This window comes from Grammomys surdaster, unplaced genomic scaffold (assembly GCF_004785775.1).
Source record: "Grammomys surdaster isolate TR1022 unplaced genomic scaffold, NIH_TR_1.0 140, whole genome shotgun sequence".
In the NCBI taxonomy this organism is placed as follows: Eukaryota; Metazoa; Chordata; class Mammalia; order Rodentia; family Muridae; genus Grammomys; species Grammomys surdaster.
Window position 1 is genome coordinate 5,573,595 of NW_021604598.1, and position 9,302 is coordinate 5,582,896.

The window sequence follows — 9,302 nt, forward strand, 5'->3', positions numbered from 1 at the left end:
TCCTCCTCCTCCTCCTCCTCCTCCTCCTCCTCCTCCTCCTCCTCCTCTTTCTTCCTTCAGTGGAGAACATGAATGGAGAGATTTATAACTGGTCAAAAGTGCTAAAATTAAGACACCGAGCGGGACATCTACCGTAGCCCTTCCCCCACTACCAAGACGCAGGGAACAGCACAGAAGAGGAGGTAGAAAGCAGAGTGACAGGATGGGGGGGGCGGTGACAGCTGTGAATGCTGTCTTCTGAAGGTGGCTTGGTTGTCACAACAATGTACTCACAGTGGTTGTGGTTATCTGAACAAGAGCTACAAGGGAGCAGGCCAGTCAGAATTCTGGCATAGGTGAATTATGATTACTCCCAGGCTCCACCAATTACTGACATGCCATTGGCAGTGAGTAGTCATGAGGGAGGGAGAATTGCTCTCTATTAAGAATGGGGCTGCTGAGCAGGTTTTCCACACTCCAGTGGATGGCCCCCACACCCAAACACAAATGGTAGGGTATAACTCCACTCAGTGAATTGTCAGCAAAAACTAATCAAAAGCACCAAGGTGAGAATTTAGGAGGGACAATATTGGAGAGATAAAAGAAGAACTGAAGGTGCTGTATAGGGGGGAGGGGTAGATATGCTCATATTTCATTTTATACATGTAGAAAGTTGAGAAGAGTAAAGAAAAATGGAAAAGAATCTAGTTGGTTGCACTGTATAGATATATTTATATATATTGTGTAATTGGTTAATATTTTGACAATTTTGCATCTGTGTATATAATAAAGTTTATTTTCAGTTGACTCACAACAATCATAATGTTGTTATTCAGATTTGACAATTTTAACGTATATATTTAAATTGGTGAATAGGAAGGCTGTTAATATTTCCCTTTTGTTCTATATCTATTTCCTCCTTGAAATTAAAAAAAAAAAACTTTTACATTGCATTATTTGTTTATTGGCTGATTGATTGGTTTGGCGGCAGTTTGTGCTATGGTGTGCTATGGGGACAACCTTGTAGCCTCGGTTGTGTCCTTCCTCTTCTACAGGGATTCTAGAAACAGAACTCAGGTCCTCAGGCTTCACGGGAAATGCTTTTGCTTACTGAGCCATCTCACCTGCCCTGCTTCCTTGGCATTTTGTTTTGATTACCACAACATTTTTTTGTAAATAATAATTTGAAAAAGCTTATTTCTTCTAAGTTAACAAGAATAACAGCTTAAAAAACACTTCAATCTTGACTTCACAGTCCAGTGATATATTCTTTTAGTTGTTTGCTATGTAGTACCTCTGAGGTCCTTACAATTTTAGTGGTTCATCTTTTAGGAACACAAAATTATATGACATGTATACATAGTATTTGCTAGTCTTCTCCACTGTAATAAAACTCTTCTATGCCCTGTCCAGACTGCTTGATGGCTTTTGGCAGCCATTGATCTTCTTTCCATGGTTTGCACTTTCCAGGTCTCATAGATGGTACCACAGAATACATGGCCTTTATAGACTAAACTCCTTTGTAAAAGTTCATTTTGGTTCATATACAAAAGAGTGGGTTTCATTGTGAGAGTCCCATACACATATACGGTCATACCCTGGTCCCATTCAACTCCACTGGCATCACTAACCCTTTGCCCCTTTATCTTATTTCCTGAGTGTTCTGTGTTTAAGTTTCCCTGATGTCTTTTCACTGTCTGATAGTTCCTTCCATGTTAGAAGGTTTAGTTTAGTACATCCAGTCTACTTATTCAGAGGTATCAATCTTTGTTTACTCCCAACTCAAGAACATCTTGATGACTTGTGAATTTTTAGCAATTTGTATCATTTAATGCATGTGTGCATGTATGTGTGTGTGTGTGTGTGTGTGTGTATACATGCACACTACAGCTCACATGTGAAAAATCAAAGAACAAATTTTGAGAGTAGGCATTCCTCTTCTACCACATGAGACTTGGGGTTGTCAGGTGTATTCTCAGAGCTCTCCAGCCCCTGAGCCATGTTGCCATCCTAACTCCTTTGCTCAGAATAAAACTACTACAAATGTCCTTGGGTGAGTCTGTATGGGTACATTGATTTTCAACTGTTTGGTGGAATAGTAAACTGCATGATTGGTAATATGTGGTAAGAAACTGGACAATGACTATGAATTTGCCTTCCCAGGAGCAGAGAGGAGAATTCTCACTTCTCCATATTTGCACCAGCAGCGATCTGATTAGTTCACTCTCAGAGGTGTATGAGTGTCTCATGCTGCATTAAATTTTATCTCCCTAATAACATCTAATGTACAGCATTTCTTCATTTACTACTTTGCATCCTTCTTGGTAAGTAGATTTTATTATCCTGATAACTACTCCTAAAGTTTATATGACCTGGAGTAGTGGTGCATGCCTTTAGCCTCTGCACTCAGTAGTCAGAAGCAAGTGGGTATCTCTGAGTTCGAGACTAGCCCAGTCTACATAGAGAGAGCTTGTCGAGAAACAAACAGCCCTCCCACCAAACCAACTGAACAAAAATGTACAAGCATCTTCATAAATATATTACTTATTTCTTTTTTACATTTGAAAGCAACACAATCTTGATAAAATTTCTGTGAGCATGAAGTCTAAGTTGTAAGAACAAAGGTCCACCCAGTTTTAGTTCACGACTGCTCGCTCTTCATTTGCCTCAGTATTTCCTAGATCTTGCATCAATAGCTCGGCCATATTAGGGTCCACTGCCCAAAGTTAACCTTTTGTGGGTCCTTCTGTTTATCACCAAGCTTTTGATTTCTAGTCTTCCTCTTGATTTCACTTTCTATTTTGTTGGAGATTTAATTCATTGCCTTACATCATTTGTTAACAAAAGGACTTTTGTGTAACAAATGTTTTGAGCCCTAGTCTTTCTAAAAACAACCCCCATTTCACCTTACATGTAAACAACAATTTCAATGCCTTCTGACAGTCCATGTTGCAAAATGATGTTCAATATTGTCCAAATTCTGATTCCTTTACAAATATTTTACTCCTTGATTTTCAAGGTAAGTTCAGAAGTTCCACAAGTACATGCCTAATGAAAATCTGTCTTTGTTCCTTTTGTTCACAGATCAAGAGTGAAATCTCAGGTGTTTGGTCATCTTAATAAAATTGTGGCATATTGTCACCGTTACCATGTCTCCCATTTTCCTCAGCCTGCTTTTTAGTTCTTAGTCCCTTATTAAATGGGCATATAAGTGGATTCCTATTATTTAAATATGCCCAAATAATACATTTCTCATTCACTTATTTTTTTTAAAGATTTATTTATTTTATTTATATGAGTACACTGTAGCTTTTTCAGACACACAAGAAGAGGGCATCAGATCCGTTATGGATGGTTGTGAGCCACCATGGGGTTGCTGGGAATTGAACTCAGGACCTTTGTAAGAGCAGTCAGTGCTCTTAACCACTGAGCCATCTCTCCAGCCCTTCTCATTCATTTTTAAAATTCTGTTTTATGGAGCATTTTCATTTCCCAGGCCTCTATATTCAAATGGGTAGTTCTTTCTTACTTTGGCTTTCAGTGTTTCTTTTGAGCTAATATGATTTTGATTTGTGCTTTTAAAAATAGCACCCAGTTCACTTTTCATAAATGAAAAATCTCCCTGAAAATTTCTGAAATGTTATTTAGGGAAAAAATAGTTAAGCCTGTATCATATCATCCATCTTTTTCCTCCATGTAGATTTGTTTGCTGAGGCTCCCAAAGCCTGGAGATTTGTGTTTCTCAACTGTCAGGGATCTCTGGGCTCCTCCTGACGTTGACAGACACATGAGTTTCCTTCTTATGCGTGACATGCCCGTAAGTTTTTTTCACTGAATGGATGAGTTGACTGTGAGTCAGACCTGCTGACAGACATGTTTATATCTAGAGAGAAGGTAAGGCAGAATCTAAGAAGCTCACCAGAGACAGACCTTATCCTGTTACTTAAAAACCTTCTAGACCTCTCAACCTTTGGGGGCCGAATTACCCTTTCACAGGGGTCACCTAAGACAGTTGGCAAACACAGATACCTACCTTATGATTCATAACAGTAGCAAAATCACAGTTATAAGAGAAGCCATGAAATAATTTTATGGTTGGGGGTCCCAACAATATGAGGAACTGCATTAAGGGGTCACAGAATTAGGAGGGTTGAGACCCACTGATCTAGAGTTTATCCCTGAAAATGTCATCTTTCTTCCTTCCTTTCTGTTCCTCATTCCATTCCTTTCAAATTGAAAACCCCTGTCCCCTCCTCCCCACAGAGGGATCTGCTACCAAGGGAAGTATTCTTAGGGTCTCTTCAAGAAGTAGAGTGAGCCAGTGTGCAGAAATGTGCAGAGGCCACAGACCCTGCCCATTGCATGGGCTGATTTAATTGGTTTTTATCCTGAGGCTTGTTGGTCTAGGGTCTGCCCAGGACCCTGGGTTTGTACTCCAGCCATAGAGGTTTGAGAATGCTTGGGACCAGCAGTGCTGTTCGATACATCCTGACCCATGGCTGCTGGTCTGTGAGGTCCTCTCCACTACTCTCGTGACTTTATCACTCCCATCTTACTAACTCTCTAGCTTCCAGAAAGTCTCTGTAACACCTCCTCTCCTGTTTTCTAGAGCATTACAAGTTTACTCTTAGATTATGTGTGTTAAATAGATTTGGGGAGGAAGGCTGTTCTAACTGGAAAGGCTCCTCTATTTTTGATCCATAGTTAATGTTGTATAGGGCAATCAACTAGAAGCTGTGAACAAAATCTGAATTCTTGTTTGAATTATCTTTAGTTTCTAGATGAAATCTCTAAGCCATGAGTTCTTATCCTAGGGTGTATAGGATGTTAGCAATCCATTGTTCCCTGCTCTTCAGTAGGTCCCAATGCACGCTTTAAAGGACTTTTAGGAAAACCACACTAGAATAAACCTTTATACATTTTTTTCATAAACATCTCAAACTGGCAGTAGACAGCTGAACTGGAAAGATAGCTCAGTGATTAGGAGAACTTGCATCTCTTACAGGTGACTCGGGTTCCATTGGCAGCACTTACAGTAGAGAGCCTCACAGTCATCTATAACTCCAGTTTTCGGAGATCGGATGCCCCATTCTGGCTTCCCTGGACACCATGCATGCATATGGTGCTTATCCATACCCACAGACCAAACACCCACAGGCATACCATAATAATAAACAACTTTTAAAACAATGAAAACAATGTCAGTAGACAATTTATAAACTCTAAAATTGTTTATGTAATTCAGAAAAGTTTTGCATAATGGGATTTTCCCATCATTATATTGGGAAAAGTTTAAAGAATTACACAGAGAATAACCATTGACTTACTTCAGTTTTACAATATACTTATTCGCTTTATCTCATTCGTATCCGTTCCTCTGTGTAGTTCGTTTCTGTGCATTTCTAGGGAAGCATCAAGTCTTTTTATAATACGTTTTCTCTCATTCCCCTTCTTCTGTTTCTCTACCTCCTTTTGTCCTTGCATTCTCTGAATCTCACACCTCTGCTGGCCTGGCTGCCTAACTGGGGACAAGGGGGTGAGATGAGGAGATTGACTGCTTTAAGGGGCAGCTGAAAGGTCCCCTCTTCTGCAAAGCCTTCTTTGACTAAACACATCGACGATCTTTTGAGATCTCAGGACACTTGAGCAGACTCCTGCTTAGCCATTTATCAGATGGCTAATGTGGTTCTTCTTTAACATGGATGTCCCTCATTGTGACTACAGGATCCTCTGTGTGTGTGTGTGTGTGTGTGTGTGTGTGTGTGTGTGTGTGTGTTCCCATGCCTAACTATAGAAGACAGTGTATTAGAACCTCAATTTACTCATTTCTATGTCTAATAATTGAATCAGCTCATGGAACATACAGGCAAATGAATCAATAGGTTATCAATGCTCCCTCCATTCAGCTAGACAAATCGGGTTGAGTCTGCTCTTGGTGAACATGGATTTTTTTTATTACTTTCCTACGTCAAATTAGAATAATTGTTTTGTTTAAGGCTATGTATAATCTACACAGTTTTAGTGTAATGCTTGCAGAAGTCAGAATAATGGCCATACTAAACTACAAACTACAATTCCAGGTTTATATCTCAAAATCAAGGGTGGCTATTACTGTGCAAATATGGAATGACTGTATCAAATCCTAATCTGTGATTCACAGCACACATCACCCCATCTGTGTTATTTATTCTTTGATCACGTGGTCACAACTTTTTCAGGTTCTTCACAGGAATTAATAGATTCCATGCTACCATGAAGACATTATTTCTGGTTTTCTTTTTTTTTTTTTTTCATTTCAAAAAGTTTCCCATGACTAAATCTATCAATGAATCTAACAATACCCACATCAACCAGCTGCAGGGAAAGCTTGAGTCTTGGTGGAACTACTATCTATGACAGGCTCTTTTGGTGCAAGTGATTCAGGAGCCAGGCACACAAGGGAGCTCAGGGCAGGTAGTGAGCAGGAGGCAAGGTTCACCGAAAGGGTATGGTGAGTTATACTGATGAGCTAGGCTGTTTCCTTAGGTTGCTTCTGATTTAAACGGCCTCCCAGTGAGGGAAAATTGGACTAGCTGACTGATACCACTGAGGTGTGCTTTCTACATGGCTAATAGTCACTGTTTGCTGACTCAAGGGGAAGCAACCAAGCTTCTTTTTCATAAGTGTCTTCACACTTTAAAAGTAATGATCAAGGGCAATACCCGAGTGTAGAGACACCAAGCAAGGCTACAGGGCAAAGTTAACTCATTACAGTGCTTGCTGTTGAATGAAAAAGCACACTATCATACTACCTCGTGGAGGGTTCCTTGGGTTGCATATGACTTGCCATAGGCAGGCTATAACCCTCTTATCTCTGTTTGGTAGGAGTTTTTGAGATCAAACATAACAATAATGGCCCAGAAGGGACAGCAGGAAGAAAGTACATTTCACCTTAAGAGAAATCCCCTAGCTAGGGTCTTCCTAGGTTGACCTGGTTGAAGAGTCGCAGGAGCCTGCCCCAGCCTATGGCTCCAACATGCTTCCCATGGCTGTCCTCTCTGCTTTGCAGCCTTGGGACAATCTGTGTTTGTGGGAGCAGATAAGAAATGAGCTTAGAGGGGCCCTTTATCAGCTGCTTGTGTTCACAGAGGCCAGATGATCTTGAAGAAGTTCTTGGGCATTTAAAGCACCAGCGTGACAGGGATGCTTTGATTCTCGTGGTCCAGCCATCCCTCTGATGGCAGTGTTTATACAAACTTGAAAAAGCCTGCCACTACTGCTCATCACCCTCGTTTTTCAACCTTAATGGTAATTGCATTCCAAAGACTGGGAGAGATTTAACCTTCCCTTCAAGGGTTGGATTGAAAACTACCATTACTGTGGACCTAGAGGCATTCAAGCCTAGTCCTGGAAGGCACTGCAGGTGTGTTGCTGGCCTCAGGGAAGTTTTTGCCTAGTGTGTTGAGGTTGGTCCATGGAAAACTTTGGCTTGTTTAAACATTATTATTGACTTTTTTTTAGTTCAATGCACCAAAATATGTTAAGCTTTGAGTAAAATCAAAATTCAAGAGTCAAACGTGGAAGCTTGCTTTCTCCTCCTTCTCCAGAAGCTCTTCACTCCCATATTCAAATCCATTTTCTCTCTGGTCACTTTTGAGGGCAGAAATGGAACTACGAAAGAGACAGGGCACCTTTCAGTCCTTCTTGCCTGTTCTAAGGGACTTTAGATGTCCTTCCTCATCTTATATTGTTCTCCCATCATCTGGATTTATCCCTATTTTCAGTTTCCAAAAGAAAAAAAATGTTTTGGATGGGTCATAGAATTATGTGTGAGAATAAAGTCATGCTTTATCTATTCTTCACTGCCTTTCTCTAGTCAGGCTGTAAGGATAGAGATAAGGGCTCGGAGAAGCCAGTTCCTGGGTTTTGAACGTCTTCGGACCTCCAGGGATGCCTGTTCACATCTTCTTGGCACCCTGACTCCCATCAAGCCCTGACCTGGCACCATGCATCGATGAGCCCTGCTTCCAGGCTGACCACTGGAATGGCGCCAGAGGCTCTGGGCACAGCCAGCCAGATGAAAGAATCTTGGGTCCTATCCCTAGAATCAAGAGCAAGAGATGCTGCTGATGGAGCCTTTCCCTCCCTTGCAAATACTCAGCCTCTGGCAAGAGTTTGTTCTCTCTGTCCAGAAAAGCCAGCTTTCAACAGCCTTAGTTTTAAGATGCTTCATCACAATCTCCTTTAAGAGCTGCCCTAGGACGGAGCTCTGAGCTTATTTCAAACCAGCCACTTGCCTGGCAATATAAATTCTGTAGGCTTGGTATACAAATCTTATATTTTCCATATTCCTTATCTTGGGAGAAAATGCACGGGAAGACAGAATTTTTTGAATAATTTTCATGTGATCTTGTGTGTGGGGGGTGAGTGGGTGGGTGTATTTATATGTATGCCATGCCATGTGTGTAGAGGTTTCAGGACAACTTGTGAAACTCATTTCTCTCCTTGCACTATGTAGGTCCGGAGGGTGGAACACAGGTCCCAGACTGGACAGAAAGGCCTTCACTGGCCAAGGCTCTGAAAGGTCCAGGTTTTACCTGGCCTGAAGTCCTGTGAAATGTTACAAGTCAACTTTGAGAAAATTATGAACTTAAAAGAAAGTGTTGTGTGAGTTTGTTTTATCTTCACTATCCCAAAACACTCAGCAGAAAATGGCTTAGAAGAGGCAAGGCCTGTTTTATCATGGTGTCAGTCCACGTGACAGCTCATCTTATAGTAGTTGAGAAGGACAAAATAGTAAGGAAGAAAAGCAGGGTGTCCTTCAGCCTCCAAAACCCACACTTCCCCCACTAACCCCCACTTCCTTCCTCCAGTCAGGCTTCACCTCCCACAGTAACTCTGCCTGCCATTAGAATTCAAATTTCCAGTCCACCAGTGGGTTTAAACCATTGGTTTCCTCAGAATGCTCATGAACTAATTGTTTCTGGAATTTCCCTCACAGGTTCCCCAGAAGCTTGCTTTACATTTCCTGGATCTCTCTCCATCCAATCAGGTTGGTGATCAGGATTAGCTAGCACAGGTACTCAGCATGCTGGTATAGAGAAGTGCCTTGTGGAGGCACTGTGCTGACAACCTGATCCCTAGTGGGGCTGGAAGTTGAAGGAAGCATTAGGAAAGGGTGCCTGAAAGGAGCCTAAATCACTGATCCCAGTGCCTTGTCCCTTCCTGCCTCTCACCACCTCCCAGCTGTCACACCGAGTGCCTTCTCCTAACACACACACATACACACACACACAGAGAGAGAGAGAGAGAGAGAGAGAGAGAGAGAGAGAGAGAGAGAGAGA